The 21,589-nt window shown below is 42.9% G+C and overlaps 1 long non-coding RNA gene across 1 annotated transcript; it reads right to left on the reverse strand.

Moving 5' to 3' along the window:
* Nucleotides 1-1,168: 1,168 nt before the first annotated feature.
* On the reverse strand, nucleotides 1,169-2,225 carry LOC149975553 (uncharacterized). Its single transcript, XR_016488201.1, has 2 exons — nucleotides 2,125-2,225; nucleotides 1,169-1,965 (listed from the first exon to the last, which is right to left on the reverse strand). It is a non-coding gene; the product is annotated as an uncharacterized LOC149975553 (long non-coding RNA).
* Between the last annotated feature and the right edge of the window lie 19,364 nt (nucleotides 2,226-21,589).

The raw sequence follows: 21,589 nt of genomic DNA on the forward strand, positions 1-21,589 counted from the left end.
AAGGATTTCCATCCCATTATTAACCTATCCAACAAAAAACAAACAATGTATTCTTGCTCCCACAAGGGGGAGACATTGTGTAGACTTTACAATAAGCAGTTATTCACCCATAGTTAGTGTTAGTTTACCAGTTCTCAGGTCAGCCTTTTCTCATTCTGGTGTTTGTGTATAAAAAATTGAATAAAAGGCTGCTTTTCACCTGGCAATTAGGCAGTTTTTTGGCCTACCAGTTCTGGCCTACCAGCTAACAAGCTTGTGTGTGCAGAGCAGCACTAGAATGAAAAACACTTCTTACCTTTTTGTAGTTAATAAATCCAATGTGACACGTGATAACTAACTATAGTATCCTTATCTACCATTGAAAAAGTCAATCCATTATTCTCTGATTAAACATCTCCCTAATTTCTGAATGAATGTTTGTTCCTTTGTCAGTAGGCTACAGTAGCCTATGTTTCAGAGGGGACAGGCAGGTCATAGCTTACACACACTTACACCCACTGGCAAAGACTTCCAGCTGGCAGGCAGGCGCTGGAATACGTTTCTGAGTGACAGAGTGACGGCTTTGCGCTGTTGCACTGTGGGACTGGAAAAAGTCTGGGGAAAAAATGGCTAGAATGTTAAAGAAGGTTATTAACCGGTTCCAATGCTTTTAAAATAACGGTTCTGTTCCGGAAATGTATAGATCACGTTCGGCTTCTGGTTCTGTTCCTTAAATAATGTTGTTATTTTCCACTTTTCTGTTCCCTGAACCGGTTCCAACCCGTGTTCAGGAGTATCATTAAAGCATGTTAACATGCCCCATCAACATTAGACAACTACACTGAAAGCCCTTCAATTGCTGAAATAAGTCAATCAAATCAATGATCTGTAGGGTCAGATTAACTGACACAAGACACGGACATGGTACCATAGCAGGAAGATTGGTGTACCGTAAACAAAGAGGTTGGGAGGTCAAATCCTAGTTGAGGACTGTTGAATATGAATTATTGTGTAAATGAACATGCACAATCTAGTATATGTATGTTGAAAACACTGTATGTTAAAAGCACCGTGTCTGAGTATCCCTAACCTTGGCAACAGTGAAAGAGTGGTGAATGGATCAGTGGTATAGTGGAAATTCACCGCCACGGTGTGGAAATTTGGAAATTACCACAAGGGACACGTGAAGTCAATCTTAAATAAATCATCCTTTCTTATCAGAGCGCTGGAGAGGTTCCAACCAACTCAATGCACCATAGCACACATGTCAATCAGGAGCTCTGCTGGGGCAGTCCCAGCAGTTGTCTTGTATACGGCTATACACAGACAAGTTCTATTTACATGATTTAGCATAATTAATTCATCATTACCATTTTGGTTCTTTCATGTGACCGACAAATACTGGTTCATAACATGTGACAGACCAATAGCTCATGCGGCTTCTTCTCCCTAAGCTGAGGCCTTGAAACTGAGATATCTTTGGTTCTCAAAACAAAGGTTTGGGCATGCTGCCAAATTGCAGCTGCTGATAGTGAGGATTCGTTCAGTCAGTCACTTGCATGAACACAGTAAAGCACATGACTAGAACACAGAAATGAGTTATTAGAAAATCTGAAACATAAAAAATGTCCAGCACAGTGGTTCACCAATCAGGGCCTTGATCATCAGGCGACGTCCTGTATTCCAACTTAAATGAATTATTTCTCAATTATGCTTTAATATACAAGTGTCATATAATAATAACAATCCTTCCCTCAAAAGACCCTCATGTAAATAAAATGTTATGAAAAAAAACGTGTTCAAGTTTTGTGAAGAATCACCCTTTCCTGCTTCTTTCCATTCACTACAGGGTTCGGGTGACGTGCTCCATCCGACGCTGGAATCTTCAGCTTATGAAGCCTCAACGTCCAACAATACTCCCGATACAACGCCTTTTATTGGTCCTCTGCTCCGAAAACCAAAGCTCTTCACTCCACAATGCTCTTCCTGAGACACAGGAAATAAAACATCTAAAAAACACTCCTGTTCACTCTTAACTGACTCTACCTTTCTTAATGAATCTTTTACCATCTTTGTGACCTTAAATGGATCTCCCTAGAATACATCACTATTACCGAATCATACAAGAAACCGATGTCAATTTACAATTTTTGCTGTGTTTTTGCTGAATTTTTGTCGTTGCTGTCTTCCACTCACTCTCACCGAACTCACTCAACGTGCCATCTTCTTCTTCTTCACCTACTTCTTCTTCTTTTTTACATGTTGGTATTGGAGGATTGCAACCAACTGAAAAGTGCATACACCGCCACCTACTGTACTGAAGTGTGAGGCCATTCACTTCCTCCCTATTCCTGTATTTCTCTTATCTATCCTTATGTTTCCACCAGTGGGGGCTTCTGAGGGGAGGACGGCTCATAATAATGGCTGGAACGGCACAAAGGGAATGGCATCAAACCATGTGTTTGATACCATTCCACCTATTCCGCTCCAGCCATTACCATGAGCCCGTCCTCCCCAATTAAGGTGCCACCAACCTCCTGTGGTTTTTAGATATTGTTCTGTATTGGGAATTCATTACACTTTGTGACACAAAAGGGAAGGGAAACAGGATGTGGGAAAATGGAAGAAAACTTGTTCTGCCAACTAACCCTACACCATTAAAACCTCACCACTGTTCCACTACTCGGCCCTGATCGTACAATAGGCCGGCGGCCTGGTTAGGACAGGACACTATCATTAAAACCCACACGAACTCCGCCGCAGCAAAATCTCGTACATCCAAGTACTTCTCTGCAGCTGCCACCACAACATCAATTTTCTGTGATTTACGTTCCATTTCTGTGGTGCAGTTGATAACCATGACTATGAACGCTAAGAATGTCACATCGACTCAAAAAGGGCAAGTTTAGAGAGCCATTCTTATGATGTATTCAAAGACGCAAAATATGTGAGTTATTACCAGGTAGGCTACTACCTCAATGCATATAATTAGTAACCCCACAAATAATACCAATAACCTATAGGTGTTATTAGGATATAGTCAACTACAGTGGTTAAAATGTATTGAAATTAAATTAGTTAGAAATTATTTACATTCTCCAACTGCAACTTTGCAATTGGTTCTCCTTCACGAGGTTGACAGCGTTAGCAAAACTTCCATGCAACGGCTAAAATATGGTCATTCCAGGGTCTTAGGCTCTGTTTACACAGGCAGCACAATTATTATATTTTTCCCTCCACAAATTGGTCATTTGACCAATCAGATTATCTATTTTCCCAATAATTGGGCAAAAGAGCACAATTGGGCTGCATGTGTAAACGCAGCCTTATTGACAAAAGATCTGATCTGATTGGTCAACAGTACCAGAATTGCGCTGGCTGTGTAAACCAACACACCAACACAGCCATATTGGCGCAGTATTTGAGGGGTTGAATAGTTGCTGACGACTCACCCTGAATTTAATTCCGCTGCTCTATTGATCGCACATACATACATTTGGTCTAAATCTGCCATCCAATAGTCGTTTGTGTGACTTCCGTGATTGGATAATTTCTAACAAATCAGTATCAAAATTGATAACTCATCAAGTAGGCTGGCTCTGGCACAACCCGCTGATTTCTGAGACCAGTCAGAACGGTCAGAAATTGTTTGCGTTGTAGGAATCGTAGGGGGGGGCAAAGTCAGACTCATTTTGGAGAAGAAACTACATTTGGCCGGAGCGATGTGGATGGGCAAACTGTCAAGTTGAATAGGCCTTTGCGCTCACCTTATTTTCTACCACTAGATGGCATTATTGAGGCATGTTTATACACTCACGGTTGGGTGTGTTGAGAAAGCCAAGGGAAGACAGGACAAATGTTGTTATTAGTTTCAATGCACTGTTCTAGTGCATTTCTTTTTTGATAGCAGCTTGGGGGGCTAAAACATTTTAACAACAGCCCTTTAGTAGCTGTGTGATCATATTTTTTTTATAGTCATTCAAGAGAGGAAACAGAACTCCTTTACCAGCCTAATGATCTGTATTCGAGCTATTGTACATTTGAAAATTATTTCATGCATATGATTGTGAAAGTGTGTGTGTGTTGGCCGTACGTGTGAAAGATAATCCTCAGGAATTCTTTATATAAACTGTGATATTAGTGCAGCGAGGGATACTGTTGGCATCCAGATAGTATTTCTCGTTTGGTTTAATTAATACCGTTTCTGCTTTGAAAAGGATCAAACGACTGAAGTCACAGTTGCCGTGCTTATTTTTTGACGCACTGCGTTAAGCTGGGCCTGGGGGGTAGCTAGTGTCATGTTTGTGTGTGATGGCGGAACAGAGTGGCTGAGTGGGCATCATCAGGAGAATCCCGCTATAGGCCCCATCTCCACGTAAACCAGCACGGCAGGGCTTTCCCATGAGCCAAGCCAGGTGCTCGTTTGCATTAATGAATGGACGGTAATTAAGAAAACATTTAATTCTGGCGTAAAGCTCTAATTCTAAATGCAAGAAAATGCCACTAATTGGGATTATGATAATAACGCCGAACCCGAGCAGAATCTTAAGCAAATTTCTCCGAACCTAACTAAGGTTGGCCCCTGCTAATCTTTTCATCATCAGCAACATGGAAAACAGCTTTATCAGATTTTGAACAGTGTGTGTGTGTGTGTATGCTCTTGTGCAGTGACAGCAATGAGGTGAACCCTGAATGAAGTTTCTCTTATGGTTGTTTGGCTAAAGTCTCAGGGTCTCAAACAAATATCCTATTGTCCACAACTCAACCGAGTTATGCTTGGACCAATGGCGTGAGGTTTTGTGCAGGACTGTGGTCTCAATAATAATTGAGTCAAAAGGAACCTTCTACGTCTGCAAACCTGACTAGAAGAGGAACCTGCATTCTAGAAGGATGGCTGATATTGGGAGGGGGGGGTTTAAAGAGGGGCCCGGCCATGGATCGCAGGCTGTCAATGGGCCCCAATAGGCTGGACATCAATAGGGAAGGTTGGACCACTTACCTCCACCAAATAGGACAACTACACGGCTCCAAATGGGATTGCATTATGGGCCTTGACCCCAAGGTCATGGGGTCAAGAAGGGGTGAAGAGAGGTCAGTGCTCATGAACACTTTATGGAGTTCCTCCTTTTTTTCAAAGGACGTGTGGCACTAATTTAAAACTGGTCAAAGATTTGCCCTCTGTCCCCACCCCAAGCGCAAGGTGCTTGTCACTCGGTAATGACCAGCCACCCCAACTAACATGGGTAGAAGGAGAGAAATTGTTAGAGGAGGGGTTGGTTCACCAAATTACTTGCTACACAATATATTTTATATGTGTACTTTTAAAAATGTCACTATCCAATAGAAAAAAAAAGGGGGAGGTTTTAGTTAATGAGCAACAAATTGCAGCACAGCAAAAAACAGCATTGGATCTCATTGGAGGGCTGGCATGTACAACATTTTTAAAAATCATGTTAAACGGGCATGCCAAGTTGGCTGGGAATCACACGATATTCTTTACCCATAACCCTTCACCCCAACTCTCATTGCATCCTGTCCCAAATTACCAACAACATTTGTGTACAACAACATCCCTTGCATTCCAATTAGCACAAACACAATATCAACAGCATTTTTAACATGGACAGCACCAACTCAAACCCTATCATTCCCTAGCTCTGGAGGAATCACTTACACACACATGGACACACCACCATGCACACACACGCACACACAAAGTTCTTCCTGCGATGGTGATTTTAAAACAATTAACTTTGACTTAGATGTAGGATCTTAATTTGAGCCAGTTTGCTACAGCAGGAAAATAATCCTGCAGCAACAGGAAATGTGAATTATTATGTGGATTATAATTATTGGACATTTTTGTAGGGGTTGATACATTTTTCGCAAGAGAAGAGGTCTACTTATTGATCCGTCGCTACATACTACATACACTACATGGCCAAAAGTATGTGGACCCCACTTCAAATTAGCGGATTCATCTATTTCAGCCACACCGTTGCTGACAGATGTATGAAATCAAGCACACATCCATGCAATCTCCATAGACAAACATTGGCAGTAGATGGCCCATACTGAAGACCTAAGTGACTTTCATTGTGGCACCATCATAGGATGCAGCCTTTCCAACAAGTCAGTTTATCAAATGTTTTCCTTACTAGAGCTGCCCCTGTCAACAGTAAGTGCTGTTATTGTGAAGTGGAAACTTCTAGGAGCAACAACGGCTCAGCCGGGAAGTGGTAGGCCACACAAGCTCACAGAATGGTACCGCTGAGTTCGGAAGTGCATGGCACGCAAACCCATTTCATTGCTACATTCTTAAATTATCATTTTTGCTCGTTGGAACTTGGAACATTTTATTTTATTTGGATATAGGCTATTGCGTTATCGAAGAGCAGGTTTGAAGCTCTGAAAATCAAAGTTTTCAGAGTTTTATTTCTTCACTTTTAATCCAGTTTTTGGAGAACAGCACAGAGAGTGAACGAATAGGCTGCTGCATCATGCAGAGCATGCAACTCGGCAGACACGAACATTTGACCATATAAGAGCGTGACCTCGGCAGTAAGGGCTTCCTCCCTCGGGATATGATTGTGCTGGTAATAAGATAATTAATCCTGTACCCTCCCTCAAGAGCTAGATGAAATAGCTCTACCTGAAAATAATTTCAACAGATTTGCGTGTTTCCTTTTTGATATAGGGCCTACATCTAGGCCTATATGGGACATGCATGAACAAATAAATAGGTTCAAATAATATCTCTGCAAAATGTTCACGATGAAAATGCGCTAAATATATAAAGAAGAGTCCACTGTATATGATATTTTCGTGATTTTTGTCTTGCTTTTGAAAGCAGCACTTTCCTTTTTTTTCTTTTTTCTTTACAACTTCTAATCTTATAGACTGATATTTGTGAAAGAAAATGCATATAATTAAGCTGATAGGCCTATATATCAAGAGATGATTTATGCACGAAATATTGGGCACATTATGGGCGTATAGGCTATAAATGACACAGATTGGCGTATAACATAATTGTAACCTAATTTGTAAGAAAGGGTCAAAACATTGCAGCATGAAATATTCATCATTTTGAACATTATGCAATACACTTTTTTTGGGTCATTTTGCCACTATCTTAACTATGTTAAGTTCCATCTATTAGACAGGGCGCTTGTGCCATGCAGTTTAGTCTACCACCCAGTGCAGACGTTTATTGATGTCTGTCGGATCCTTGCCAATGTACTCCCATTATTGGAGCAAGATGTGAGCGAGAACGGGGAGGGAAAGCATTAGAGGGACTCAAGAATATAAGTAGCGCAGAAAGTCTAAAGGCTGTTCATTGCCTACTAGAAAAGCACTTCTGCACTAGACAATGTGCATGAATTCGCGCATTATCCACCCAAAAATAGATTATTATTAAACATATATTTTTTTACAGTATACCAATTATAGTCTTTAGGCTAGGGTTACTCATTTGAAGGTCCCGTGACACAAATTTCCTCGGTGGCAAAGGTCCGGATGGATATCGTCCTTTATCGGAGCTGTGGTACAGCGTAGTAACAAACATAGTCGTCTACGACTTAGGAAAAACGTAGTTATATAAAATGCACATTAAACGAGACAACACATTTGAATGTATTACAACTTCTTTCGAATGTTAACATGTGTAACATTGCATCAACATGGTTGAAGAACGAAAGTGGTTGCATAATTGTCTATGCACAAAGTACACTGTGAACCATTGCACATGGGGCTTGAATTTTTATATTTATTTTTTTGTATGAAAGAAAGTGCATGTTTTCTGGAGAACAAAAGAGAGTTGAACAAAAATAATAATCTGAATGCACAAAATGTCACTGTGGGCCATGCAATATTCATGTATAAGTCACTCTGGGCCTTGCCCTGCATTAATGAGAGAAATTACATTTTTTTGTCTCCTGCCAATGCTTTGAACTTTGGCACAAATGGTGTGAGAGCAACTCTGAGACACTGGTGCAGGTGTTCATTGGTGAGCCTGGTGTGGTATTTGTTTCTAAGAAAATTAATTGTGGAGAAGATTCACAGCTGTATGTGGAGCCAAACATGGTCAGGATGTAGAGTTTCTTGAGAACAGGGACATCAGCTGCAGGCACCATCTTTCCCCAGAAAGTGACAGGGTCACAATCAGCCTGCTCCTTCAAAGCCACATTTTTTTTTGCAGCTCAATCAACTCCATTTGCAGTGATGCAACAGCTACCCATCCGAAGATCTGTTGTGCTACGTCTGACAACTTTGTCACATTTGTGACCAAGAAGGGGTTCTGGATGAGCAGCAGCTGTTCTCTTCCAACAGTGAAGTCATCAAAGCGAGCCTTGAAGTTATCCATCCACTTCTGGTTGAAATCAACATGGTTGGCAACATCTTTGTCTCCCTGTGTTTGCACCAGAAGATTGGGGAAGTGGACAAGTTAATCCCTGGAGATCATTCTTGAAAATCTCAGATTTCTTCAGGAAAGCCCAGACTGATGTTATCATATCACACACTGTGTTGTCCCGTCCCTGCAGCTTAACGTTCTGTTGATTAAGGTGTGATGTAATGTCTGTCAAAAATGCAACTGTTTCCATCTTCTCCTCATCTTCCAAAAACTCAGAAAACTGAGTTGCCTTGTCACTCTTTTGATCCGATAAGAAAGATTTGATTTCCTCCATAATGGCCCAAAAGCATTCCTTTGCTGAGCCATCTGACATTGTTGTGCAATAGTAAGTCATAAAAACGGCCATTGGCCTCTGTCAGAATGCCTTGTAGCAGCTGGTGTTGAAGGGTTAATGTTGCCTTCAAAAAGCTGATCAGTTTCATCATCGTTGTCATGACCTCAGAAAACTATTTTCTGAGCATTTTGTTTAGCTTTTTATCCCAAATGTAAAACTGACCTGTTGGGATATATATATATTTTTTTTCTTATTGTTACAATGTTTAACCCACCATTATAAGGAGTAGGCTATTGAAATCAGAAGGCTACTGTTTATAGAAAGTTAGCTTTCATGGAAATGCATGGTTTTGTCTGTCTTATTTTTCGCACTAATTTGAGTTGTTTAAGCCTACGTTCCCACCTCACAGAGGGGATCCACTGATCCACGTTGAACTTGATAGCGAAATGGGCGGGAGCATGGTCGAGGTGAACAGGGTGGGAGCAAGGTCGAGGTGAACAGGGTGGGAGCATGGTCGAGGTGAACAGGGTGGGAGCATGGTCGAGGTGAACAGGGTGGGAGCATGGTCGAGGTGAACAGGGTGGGAGCATGGTCGAGGTGAACAGGGTGGGAGCATGGTAGAGGTGAACAGGGTGGGACCAAGGTTGGGGAAAGCTGAACTATGCAAATACTGTCACGGCCATCAAACGAAGTAGACCAAAGCTCAGCTGGGAGCGTACATTTTCCTTTTTTATTTTGGAATGACGCCAACAAAACAAGAAACAAAAGGAACAACCATGAAGCTTACAGGGCTTTAGTGCCACAAACAAAGTTAACTACCCACATTGAAAGGAGGGAAAGGGCTACCTAAGTATGGTTCCCAATCAGAGACAACGATAGACAGCTGTCCCTGATTGAGCACCATACCCGGCCAAAACATAGAAATACAAAATCATAAAAAACAAAAACATAGAATGCCCACCCCAAATCACACCCTGACCAAACCAAATAGAGACATAAAAAGGCTCTCTGTGGTCAGGATGTGTCAGTCAGTCCCCCCCCCCCCCCCCCCCCGGACTGGAGGCCGTCGTTGGAGGCTTCGTGCCATGGATCATCCCTGGAGGCTTCTTGCCATGGATCATCCCTGGAGGCTTCTTGCCATGGATCATCACTGGAGGCTTCGTGCCATGGATCATCACTGGAGTGGAGAGACACACAGGAGGCCTGGCTCTGGGAGCAGGCACAGGACTCACCAGGCTGGGGAGACATACAGGAGGCTTAGTTCTGGGCGCAGGCACAGGACTCACCAGGCTGGAGAGGCATACTGGAGGCCGTCATTGGAGGCTTCGTGCCATGACTCCTCACTGGAGGCTTTGTGCCATGGATCATCACTGGAGGCTTCTTGCCATGGATCATCTCTGGAGGCTTTGTGTGATGGATCATCACTAGAGGCTTTGTGCCATGGATCATCACTGGAGGCTTTCGTGCCATGGATCATCACTGGAGGCTTCTTGCCATGGATCATCACTGGAGGCTTCTTGCCATGGCTCATCACTGGAGGCTTCGTGCCATGGATCATCACTGGAGGCCTCGTGCCATGGATCATCACTGGAGTGGAGAGACACACAGGAGGCCTGGCTCTGGGAGCAGGCACAGGACTCACCAGGCTGGGGAGACATACAGGAGGCTTTGTCCTTGGCAGAGGCACCGGATACACTGGGCCGTGGAGGCGCACTGGAGGTCTCGAGCTTAGAGCCTGCCCAACCCGTCCTGGCTGGATGGTTATCTTTGCCCTGCAAATGCTGGGCGCTGGCACAGGACAAACTGGGCTGTGCAGACGTACCGGAGACACAGTGCGCAGAGCCGGCGCAGGATATCCTGGGCCGAAGAGACACACTGGAGACCAGGCGCGCTGAGCCGGCACCATCCATCCTGGCTGGATGCTCACCCTAGCCCGGCAGATGCAGGGAGCTGGGATGTAGCGCACCGGGCTGTGAACGCGCACTGGAGACACCGTGCGCTCCACCGGATAACACGGTGCCTGACCAGTACGACACTCACCACGGTAAGCACGGGGAGTTGGCTCAGGTCTATAACCCGACTCTGCCAATCTCCCCATGTGCCCCCCCCCCCCCAAAAAAAATGTTTTGGGGCTGCCTCTCGGGCTTCCTCGCTAACCGTGTACGTCTCGCCAACTCCATTCTCCGGTATCCCTCTTCGCATAGAAATACAAAATCATAGAAAACAAAAACATAGAATGCCTACCCCAAATCACACCATGACCAAACCAAATAGAGACATAATAAGGCTCTCTAAGGTCAGGGCGTGACAAATTCTCTGTGATATTGCAGCACGATTGAACAATCAAACCTCATTATATCTTCCAGACCCTACTGGATTGGCTTTTGATATCTAGCACTACCTAGCATGCTTGCTAGCGAAGCTAGTGTAGCTACCAAATATAACACGGATGGTGGAAATCCCCTGTCAGATGTTATGCCTATAGGCCCATGTCTAGCCCCCCCCCCATCCCCCATTGTTGATTTTAGTTGATATGGCTTGACACTATCAAGTTTTAGGCCTGTATTCGTAAACCAGCCTACTCCCTGAAAACCATCAGTAGCCTTCACAGTCTGAAGCTCCTTGTTTAAATCTCCACAGGACATTCTTCTCATGTTCTGGGGATACATAACTGACAGAGATTTTTTGTTGTTGTTGCACTCAGTGTTATAGGCCGGCCGTTAGCAAATCCATTCGTCTGTTGCGCGTGTCATTTGGATAGACTATTTTAAACCTTTAAACCTGTATTTTAGATGCCCTACCCATATCATTTTTTTCATCAGATATTTTGATAAGCTTTATAAGTTAATATTTTCTGTTTTTTTTGTTTTGTTTTTTTGATCATTGTAGCTAATCATTTTTCGGGTGGTGCTATTACCGTTTACTTCTCAATTACGATTAGGCCTACATCAAATCAGGAACAATTTTAGTTAGCCTAAATATAGATTAGCACATTTTTTTGGTAAACTTTCTGGACTCAAAATGTAATATGGCTTTTTACTTCCATTCTTGTTTTGGCTCCTATTCATGGATTGTATTGGCCAGAGTAGACTAGCTCTCCGGGAACCTGAGTTCATACATCCATTGGGTTCTCATTGGAACAATTGACCACAGTGGGGCCAATGTGTAGCCTACAACTGTCCTGAGTATCTGTCTAACTGTTAATAATCATTGCGTGCAAAATGATTTGACACATACAAAAGGAACACTTAATGTGCACCGTTTTAACACAGATTCTCACAGAGGTGTTTTGCATTGCACTTCCTGAGGTAAATGGAAACTCGGGAGGGAACACCAAAAAAACTTTTGGGCCGAAGCCGTTTTACACAAAAAACCTCTGTGGTAATGTGTTGTAAAAAAGCTAACAGTAAGTATATATTTTGTACTCGTAAAGTTATTTTTAGATGATAATTAAGTGTTCAAAGCTTCCAAAACCATATTGCAATCAAGGATCAATTGTTTCTAGATAGAGAGTTTCACACTTGACCAAATCCCAATCAAAAGGAGCATGGAACGATTCCAATTTAGCATTGGAGTCAGAAGTACAAGCGTAGATTAAAGAATATTGTGCGTGGCACATGTGTAAGGCATCAGTCATTCCCCTGACGTCAGGATGAGGTCGCATGCGGGTGATGCTTGAAATTTCGCCAGGCAAGCTGCATTAAATTAAACGCCATTATCCTGCAAGCCGAATATTACAAATCAAACATCATGAAAATGGATAAGTAAGATTGTCTCTCCCTTTGAATGAGAACGCTGAATGGGATCATTTACAAAGCTAATGTGTGTGTGTTTGTGTATTTTTGTCTGTGCAAACATTAAGTGAATGTTCACTGGATGTCCCTTTTGTGCCAGCTAATGATATGAATTCTTGAATTAGAGGAAGGTTCACCCCAAGCTGAAGAAATTCAGCAAGCATGTTGTTACATAATGCGTGTCTGTGTGTGTCCCACCCCCCCCCAACAAGTGGTCGTGTGGTTGTCTGGCTCTCACGACTCGTGGCCACAAAAGACCACTGACTAGTTGAGAAAGACTGACTAGACTGAGTCATATTGACATGATGTCACCCCCCCCCCCCCCCCCCTCGCTGTCTGGAGCTTGTCTCATACACACTCTCCCTCTATCAGTGCCATAATCTCACAAAGACTAGGTCTAGTCAGAGATGATCATACCCACTACACACTCTCAAAGCATCACGCACAACAACAGACACCCTCCGGGTAACACACAAAACACACTGCTTAAAGGCACAATATGTAGAAATCGCCACGTATTGCCTGGTTGCAAAATGTCTAATAGTTTGCCTAATTCAGTTTATGTGGCAAAATAAGCAAGTAAAGTGTAGCGAATCATTGTGCCATCAAAACTGCTGTGAAATAGATTTTCCATAACCAAAAAATATTGTATTTTCAGCTGTTTGAAGCTGGTGTACAAAACCAAAAGTTAAAGATGCAAAAATTAAACTTGAGAATGGGAAGTATAGAAATAGGGCACATAGAACCGATTTACCGCTTCTTAAACTTGCTTTCAATGACAATAACAGATCTATAACTCATATACGTCTAATCATTGTTCCATCTAAACCGCTGTAGAGAATCATTGTTCCATCTAAACCGCTGTAGAGAATCATTGTTCCATCTAAACCGCTGCAGAAAATCATTGTTCCATCTAAACCGTTGTAGAGAATCATTGTTCCAATTAAACCGCTGTAGAGAATCATTGTTCCATCTAAACCGTTGTAGAGAATCATTGTTCCATCTAAACCGTTGTAGAGAATCATTGTTCCATCTAAACCGTTGTAGAGAATCATTGTTCCAATTAAACCGCTGTAGAGAATCATTGTTCCATCTAAACCGCTGTAGAGAATCATTGTTCCATCTAAACCGCTGTAGAGAATCATTGTTCCATCTAAACCGCTGTAGAGAATCATGCTGTGAAATATCTTTTCAATAACCTAAAATACCATCGTCTGTCAAACTGTGTGTACAATCTGGATGGCGGAAGAAACACACACCTGTTTAGACGAGGAGCTGGTAGAACACTTGAAAAAGAAAAGTAGAGCCGCACAGCTCCGATTCAATTGTGATAATTGTGTTTTTGCTATCTATTGTAAATACTGTTTGTAGGCCTATGTAGCCTAATTGTATCTATGATCCTATGTCATCCATTCATACTTTTTTATGTGTTCTATTTATATCTGTAAATCGAACAAAGAAATCAAGATACAGCCGGCCATGATTACAGACACCTGTGTGTGTCATTTCAAACTATATGAACTAGTGACCTGCAGTGTTTGTCATTATACCCCGATGAAGACAAATGATTGCATCCGAGTCCCTTTTCTTTTTCAAGCGGTGCGCTCAAAAATAAAACTTAAGGACAGAAAAGCAAAGAAATAGCACATTTAGAACGAATTGACTGCTTATCAGACTTGCTTTCAATGAGCGATTACAGATCTGTAACTCGCATTTCAATGTGAATTTTGTCAGGTTGCAAGCAAAGCTGCTGCGTTATCTTTGTTGAATGTTCATGAGTTTGATGACTGTTGGAATGAATGAGGCTGCAGTTCTAATGGTGAACAAGGGGCTCTTACAGGGGTGGGCCCGATTGCTGTCACACTTTTTCTCCTTCCCTAGCAAACACAGCTGATTAATCAAAATGCATTCTGAACTGAAGATCATGATTACAGTAGTTGATTATTTGAGTCAGGTCTCAACGTCAACAGTGAAGAGGCGACTCCGGGATGCTGACCTTCTAGGCAGAGTTGCAAAGATAAAGCCATTTCTCAGACTGGCCAATAAAAAGACAAGATTAAGATGGGCAAAAGAACACAGACACTGGACAGAGGAACTCTGCCTAGAAGGCCAGCATCCCAGTGTGACGCTTCTCGTTGGTGGAAGGAGAGGAGGACCAAAATGCAGCGTGGTAAGTGTTCGTCATGTTTTAATTGAACAAACTGAACACTACCCAAAATAATAATGAAGAGAAAACGAAACAGTTCTGCCAGGTGAACAGACACTAAACAGAAATTAAACACCCACAACCAAAATGGGGAAAACAGGCTACCTAAGTATGATTCTCAATCAGAGACAACGAACGACACCTGCCTCTGATTGAGAACCATACTAGGCCAAACACATAGAAATATAACAGCCTAGAAAAAAGAACATAGACTACCCACCCCAACTCACGCCCTGACCAACCTAACACAACTACATAAAAAAGGAACTAAGGTCAGAACGTGACACCCAGAGTCGCCTCTTCACTGTTGACGTTGAGACTGGTGTTTTGCGGGTACTATTTAATGAAGCTGCCAGTTGAGGTCTGTTTCTCAAACTAGACACTCTAATGTACATGTCCTCTTGCTCAGTTGTGCCCCGGGGTCTTCTACTCCTCTTTATATTCTGGTTAGGGCCAGTTTGCACTGTTCTGTGAAGGCAGTAGTACACAGCGTTGTATGAGATCCTCAGTTTCTTGGCAATTTCTCACATGGAATAGCCTTCATTTCTCAGAACAAGAATAGACTGATGAGTTTCAGAAGAAAGGTCTTTGTTTCTGGCCATTTTGAGCCTGTAATCGAACCCACAAATGCTGATGCTCCAGATATTCAACTAGTCTAAAGAAGGCCCGTTTTATTGCTTCTTTAATCAGGACTACAGTTTTCAGCTGAAGTGGCTGAAGTGGTGTAAAGCTGGACACTGAAGCAGTGGAAAAGCGTTCTCTGGAGTAATGAATCACACGACACAATCTGGCAGTCCAACGGACAAATCTGGGTTTGGTGGATGCCAGGAGAACGCTACCTGCCCGAATGTCTAGTGCCAACTGTAAAGTTTGGTGGAGGAGGAATAATGTTCTGGAGCTGTTTTTCATGGCTTGGTCAAGGCCCCTTAGTTCCATTGAAGCAAAATCTTAACGCTACAGCATACATTTACATTCTAGACGATTCTGTTCTTCCAACTTTGTGGCAACAGTTTGGGGAAGGCCCTTTCCTGTTTCAGCATGACAATGCCCCTGTGCACAAAGCGAGGTCCATCCAGAAATGGTTTGTCGAGATCGATGTGTAAGAACTTGACTGGCCTGCACAGAGCCTTGACCTCAACTCCATCGAACACCTTTGGGATGAATTGGAACACCGACTGCGAGCCAGGCCTAATCGCCCAACATCAGTGTCCGACCTTAATAATGCTCTTGTGGCTGAATGGAAGCAAGTCCCCGCATCAATGTTCCAGAGTCTAGTGGAAACCCTTCCCAGAAGAGTAGAGGCTGTTATATTAGGAGAGCTGAATAAATCAAGAGACAAAAGTGAGAGACAAGAATTAATCAAATAAATCCTCACAGCAAAGGAATGTAGCTTGTGAGCTAGAAAATGAACATCCTGACAGTCCCTGGCAGGGTGCTCTGCAATCATCCTACTCCAACTATTGACTTGGATAATGTGCCATTTCTTATTCAGTGTGAAAGAAATGAGTGGGTCTTGCCTTGATGACTGCATTAGCTTTACACTACTTGTCCTATAGATTTTTGTAGTCTTAAGTAATTACTTGGAATAAACTGATCGCTAAAATGATCCTTATCCCGGAACAGCATGCGGGATGTTGATTCAAGCTATCTGCTCCTGCTCGCTAGCAACAGATCTACTTGTTGTAACTAGCTAACGAGCAAGCTAGCTGCATTACTAAGGTGGCTGCGTTCTAAGTTGGGAGTCATTTTACAGCTTGGACTGATGGTATCACGTTTCTATAACTACAAAGTATGATTACAAATAAATACAAAATACTTTACCTGATAGCAGTTTGTTGGACAGAGATATCTCGAGCTGTCATCAGCTGTGATTAGTACCTTAGATACGGAGGACTTGATCGGCAGATGTGATCAGCGGAGATGGTTCCTTGATAGTACAGATGTTTTGATTGGTTTACAGTTTAGTATACTCGGCGGTGTTTGCCTGTCCAGCTAGTGAGTAAGTATATATACGGAAATGTGCTCAGAATATCTAAATATACACAACATGTAAAAACCAGCTTCTACCTCGACATAGATTGTCTTGAAAACTGAAGCAGATTGCTTGCTACGCCCCCGTTCCCCCCCCCCCCCCCCCCCCCCTACTTCCACTCAACTCTCCAGGCGGGTTGGGATTCCCTGAGCTCATTACCATGTGAAAGACCTCAGTTCCTGTGAACTTATGTGTCCTCTGATCCCTCCCCTTTATGCCTGGCAGACAACAAATAGCTGTGCTGATGATGGAAGGTCCCCCCCTCTTCTATTCTCACCCTGCCCTGTGGTTCTCACCCCGCCCCTCTGTCCGGCTGCAGACGACACACCCAGGACCCTGGAAAAAAGACTCCAAGACAGGTTGTTCCAGACATGTCTGCCCAGGTCTGTTCCCAAGCCCCTCTATTAGTTTGTGAAATGCATGTATGTTCCCTGCCCACTCAGAGACTCCAACACATTTTAATTAGATAATTGGAACCATTGTGGGTACAAAGGACCCAAATATTTTATAGGTCATATGGATGCATTGACTGGCGAGACTGCAAGTAGTTTCTCAATAGCACTTAAAACACACACACACACTCAAACACAATGTGTCAGACACTGGCACAAACACATTCTCACACTGTCAGACTAGAAACTTGCATGCACACACACCTCTAATACAGACATGTCTACACCAACACACAGACACTCCCACTTCATGCATGCACTCCCACACACAAACTCTCTCTCTCTCTCTCTCACACACACACACACACACACACACACACACACACACACACACACACACACACACACACACACACACACACACAGAGAGAGTCAGTCAGACACACTCCCACAGTCTGACACAGACAGACTGAAGGGCCTCGTCTCGTCTGCCTTTCTTTCAGCTGTCTGCTCCGTCTGACCCATTCTTTTCATATGTGTAATTAAGTGCTTAAAAACCCTCCAAAGGGCCATGACATACTCATGGCTGATTTCTTACCATGTCATATGTATGTGTGTCTGTGTCTGAAGCCCCCCCCCCCCCCCAATCTATGTGAAGTTGTTTTCTCATTTTCTTAGACCCCCTATTATTTGTGATACTTCAGTTAAGACAACTTCAACAGCCCTAGACTGACTGTGTGGGAAACAAGGAAGCAAGTGAATGTATCTGATTTGTAGACAGAAGAAGATAGCCCGACAATGATCTTTTCTCAGCCAGTTGCTGGATGTGGATGGATGCTTAAATGTGCATTCCATTCTTTATAATGCATGCATTTTTTTTTAAGGGAAGTCATTGTTAGGGTCCTTAGGCTTCGTCAAGGTCTGACTACAACAGTGAGTGAACACACACACACACACACACAAACTAACATTGCCTAGGCAATTTCGTAAATACACCACCATGAATGACTCGCTATCTCTGTGTGTAGTATGTGTGAAGTATCAGTAAATGTGTGCGTGTGTGTGTGTGTTGAGTACTAATGCTAGCTAGGATGTCCCCCCACTTCCTTTTCTCTGACTGTCCCTGAGGGTACTCCACTGTGACCCCTAACCCCTGCCTGACCTCTGAGTGTGCTCCGGCAACAAGGGAGGTCAAGAGCTCAACCTCATCACCAGCCTTCAGGATCACTTAGACCAGAGGTCAAGAACCAATTAATTTGGCTTCGACCCTCTCTGTCACATTGCAATAAACTGGAGAAGAGACATTTCCTATACATTAGTGTAAAGGCACAGCTCTTCTTCTGGTCCAGTCAGTGGTGATGGGGGGAACGTCGGTACGGTTTCATATCTGGATATCCTTTTTGACGATGTATCAAATCGTATCGTTTCGACAATTTCGCAATACATTTTTGCGCTAGTTCGCTGTACCCGCGCCAACACTCCAGTATTTTCTCTTCATAGCTTTGTTCTCCCCTCTTTTTAAATAGGGAGCCAATTTGTTTTCAACACTTTTCTTTCCGTGACTGATCAAAACTGGTTTTCTCCGGGCTCTCGCGTGTCTCTCTGCAGCAGACATATTGGTGAGCATGGAACATCAAATCACAGTGTTGAATCGCAATTCCACTCTATGATTCAGACAGGTCGGGTTAAACGCGGAAGGCATTTCGGTTGAATGCATTAAGTTGTGCAACTAACTAGGTATCCCCCGTTCCCCTTTCCCAATACATGTACAGTAGAATCGTGAGAATCGCAATTCATATTGTATCGGCACCTAAGAATCGTGATAATATTGTATGGTGAAATCAATGGCAATTCCCAGCCCCACCAGTAAGGGTGACATTTTCTTCATAAAAGCACAGTTACATAACTATAACACTTAAATCGACAGGATAAGTAGACAGGACTCAGGTCTTCTTCTGTCCGCCTGTATAGTTTACCTGGAAATCTATCCTATTATGACCGTACATAGGACATTTTCCTAAAGCGGAATAGCAGTGTGTGACGGCCGCTGGTGGAAGAAGGTGAGGACCAAAGCGCAGCGTGGTACGTGTTCGTCATTTTAATGGTGAAGCTGAACACTAAACAACAAGCAACAAAAGAACACCCGAAACAGAAAGTAACTACCCACACCACACAGGTGGGAAAAGGCTACCTAAGTATGGTTCTCAATCAGAGACAACGATAGACAGCTGTCCCTGATTGAGAACCACACCAGGCCAAACAACCCAGAAATCCAAAACATAGAAAATGAACATAGAATGCCCACCCTAGTCACACCCTGACCTAACCAAAATAGAGAATAAAAACCTCTCTGGCCAGGACGTGACACAGTGAGCATTGCAAAGACATGGAAATGCACATTATCCAAGGTGAGTTTAGAGTGCTGAAACTAGTGAATGCACAATTTTTCAGCCATGACTTTTTTTGTGCTCCTTGAATCAATACACCCCTTGCCAGCCTCTTTCCCCGCCCATTTGCCCATGGCATTTACATTTTAGACGAGAAGGATGTATCTGCTGCCCTAAGAACTGAATAGGGAGGGAGAGCACCACAGGTGGGTTTGTGGGGACACCCCCAGAGGCCTAGCAGAACATCACAGAACATCACCTATCAGTCATCACAAGTTGATCAAGGGTCACACAACTTGTGGATTTCGCAGACTGTCTAAGGATATATGTGGATGGAATGCATGCACGCACACGCACACACACTCACACACACGCACACACAAACACAAACACACACATCCAAGTCCACCATTGTCCCTGCAGGGTCTCTGAGTCTGCACCCGGTCTAATTTCTCAATGTCTGCGGTGACTTGCTTCTTATGCCTTGCGTGTTGTGCTTTAGCTCCAGGATGTTCTTTTTACTAGAACCAAATAAGTGAAGGACCGTTAGATCAGCATGCCACATGCGATTTAGATCAACGATTGAGTTAAGCCCCAGAGCCAGATCGAACAAACAATAACAATACTGTTTCACAAGTAACTGCAAATTGGTTACTGTGATGGTCCTTCAGATTTACAAAGAAACGTGTCTATTTATATCCAATGTCTATGGATCAAGGTCGTTATAGTTTTGTGAATTTTCCATTTGTTTCTATTTGAAGTTTAGTTTCAGTTCGTTTTAAGACTTGATTTACTTGTTTTTATTCAGCTTCAGTTTGAGAAAAACATCTATCTTTTTTATATTATTGAGTTTCAGTGTTAGGGTTCAGGATAGAAAGTAGACTCATGCATGGGAGGCTAGGAGCCATGTATATGTAGGCCAATAGCAGGGGTAATCAAGTACTATTTGAGATGGTCCAGTCACCAACATTTCCTAGGTGGTAAAGGTCCATATGGATATTGTCATTTATTCTTCTTGGCAGAGAGAAACATTAGCCGTTTTAAAGCACATTTTGTGCAATTCTATACATTTGCCACACTTATTTGTGTTCATATGATACCAGGAGTCGAATCCTGACTGAATTCTAAAAATAAAATAACGGCCTCACCTTGTCTTTATCTGAAATTCTTTGTGGGTGCTGTTCAGATGAACTCTGGTGTTGGTTGGAGTTCTCCTTTTTTTTTATCTCTCTCTGTTCCACACACGATGCTATCGTCTGCCACTACATACATTTTGCTTTGAACATTTCCAGCAATGTAATCCCATACAGGGCTTTGCCTTTTGCGACCCACCACCGCTGTTGTTAGGTTTGCTGCTGCCGTTGTTTACACTCATGTTCACACCTGTGGTTAACACTCATGCTCAGATTATTTTCTCTCCTGTTAGCTACTGATAGCTAGTGATAGTGATGCACAAGCTAGGCCTATTTGAAACACTGCCATCTACTGGCAGCTTTTACCCTCCAGATTCAAAGCTTGAAAACCTCATTTGATTTTTGCCAAAAGTAATAAAAAAAACATTTAAAAAACAACATTATTTATGATGGTTTTTATTTGAGTTTGTTCTGGCTGTCAAATACAATAGTTTCAGTATAGTTTTAGTTTTTCAGGTGTTTTTCTTCATTATTTTGTTAACTTAATTGTTTTTCCAATTTTAGTTTCAATTTTCATTTTAGTTTTTGTTTACTATAATAACCTTGGTACTGTGGACCCCTTGACAGGGTTTAGTCTCAGACAAGTTTGGGCCAACTATGTAGACCTGTCCCACAGCAGGAATTTGGGAACTTGGGACAGGTCAATAAAATGTAGACTGGGATACACCCTTGAACTTGAACCGTATCTCGGTCCCCTAGAGATCCCACGTTTTCCTCAGTCTACCCTCAAGCCCCCCCCTTCTCTGCAATACTCGGCCTCCTTTTGTGGAGCTGTCTGCTCACAATCTCCCGTCTGCCCTTCTCTAAACCCCCTCCATCTTCTGACCCACCCCCTTCTTCAGTCCTGGGGGACTCCTGTAGTAGACAACCCACAGAGACATGCGTTTTAGAATGCTAATCGGGGCCTTGGATGGCATTC

Source organism: Oncorhynchus mykiss, chromosome 18 (assembly GCF_057628025.1).
Source record: "Oncorhynchus mykiss isolate SJ-2025 chromosome 18, ASM5762802v1, whole genome shotgun sequence".
NCBI classification, from domain to species: domain Eukaryota; kingdom Metazoa; phylum Chordata; class Actinopteri; order Salmoniformes; family Salmonidae; genus Oncorhynchus; species Oncorhynchus mykiss.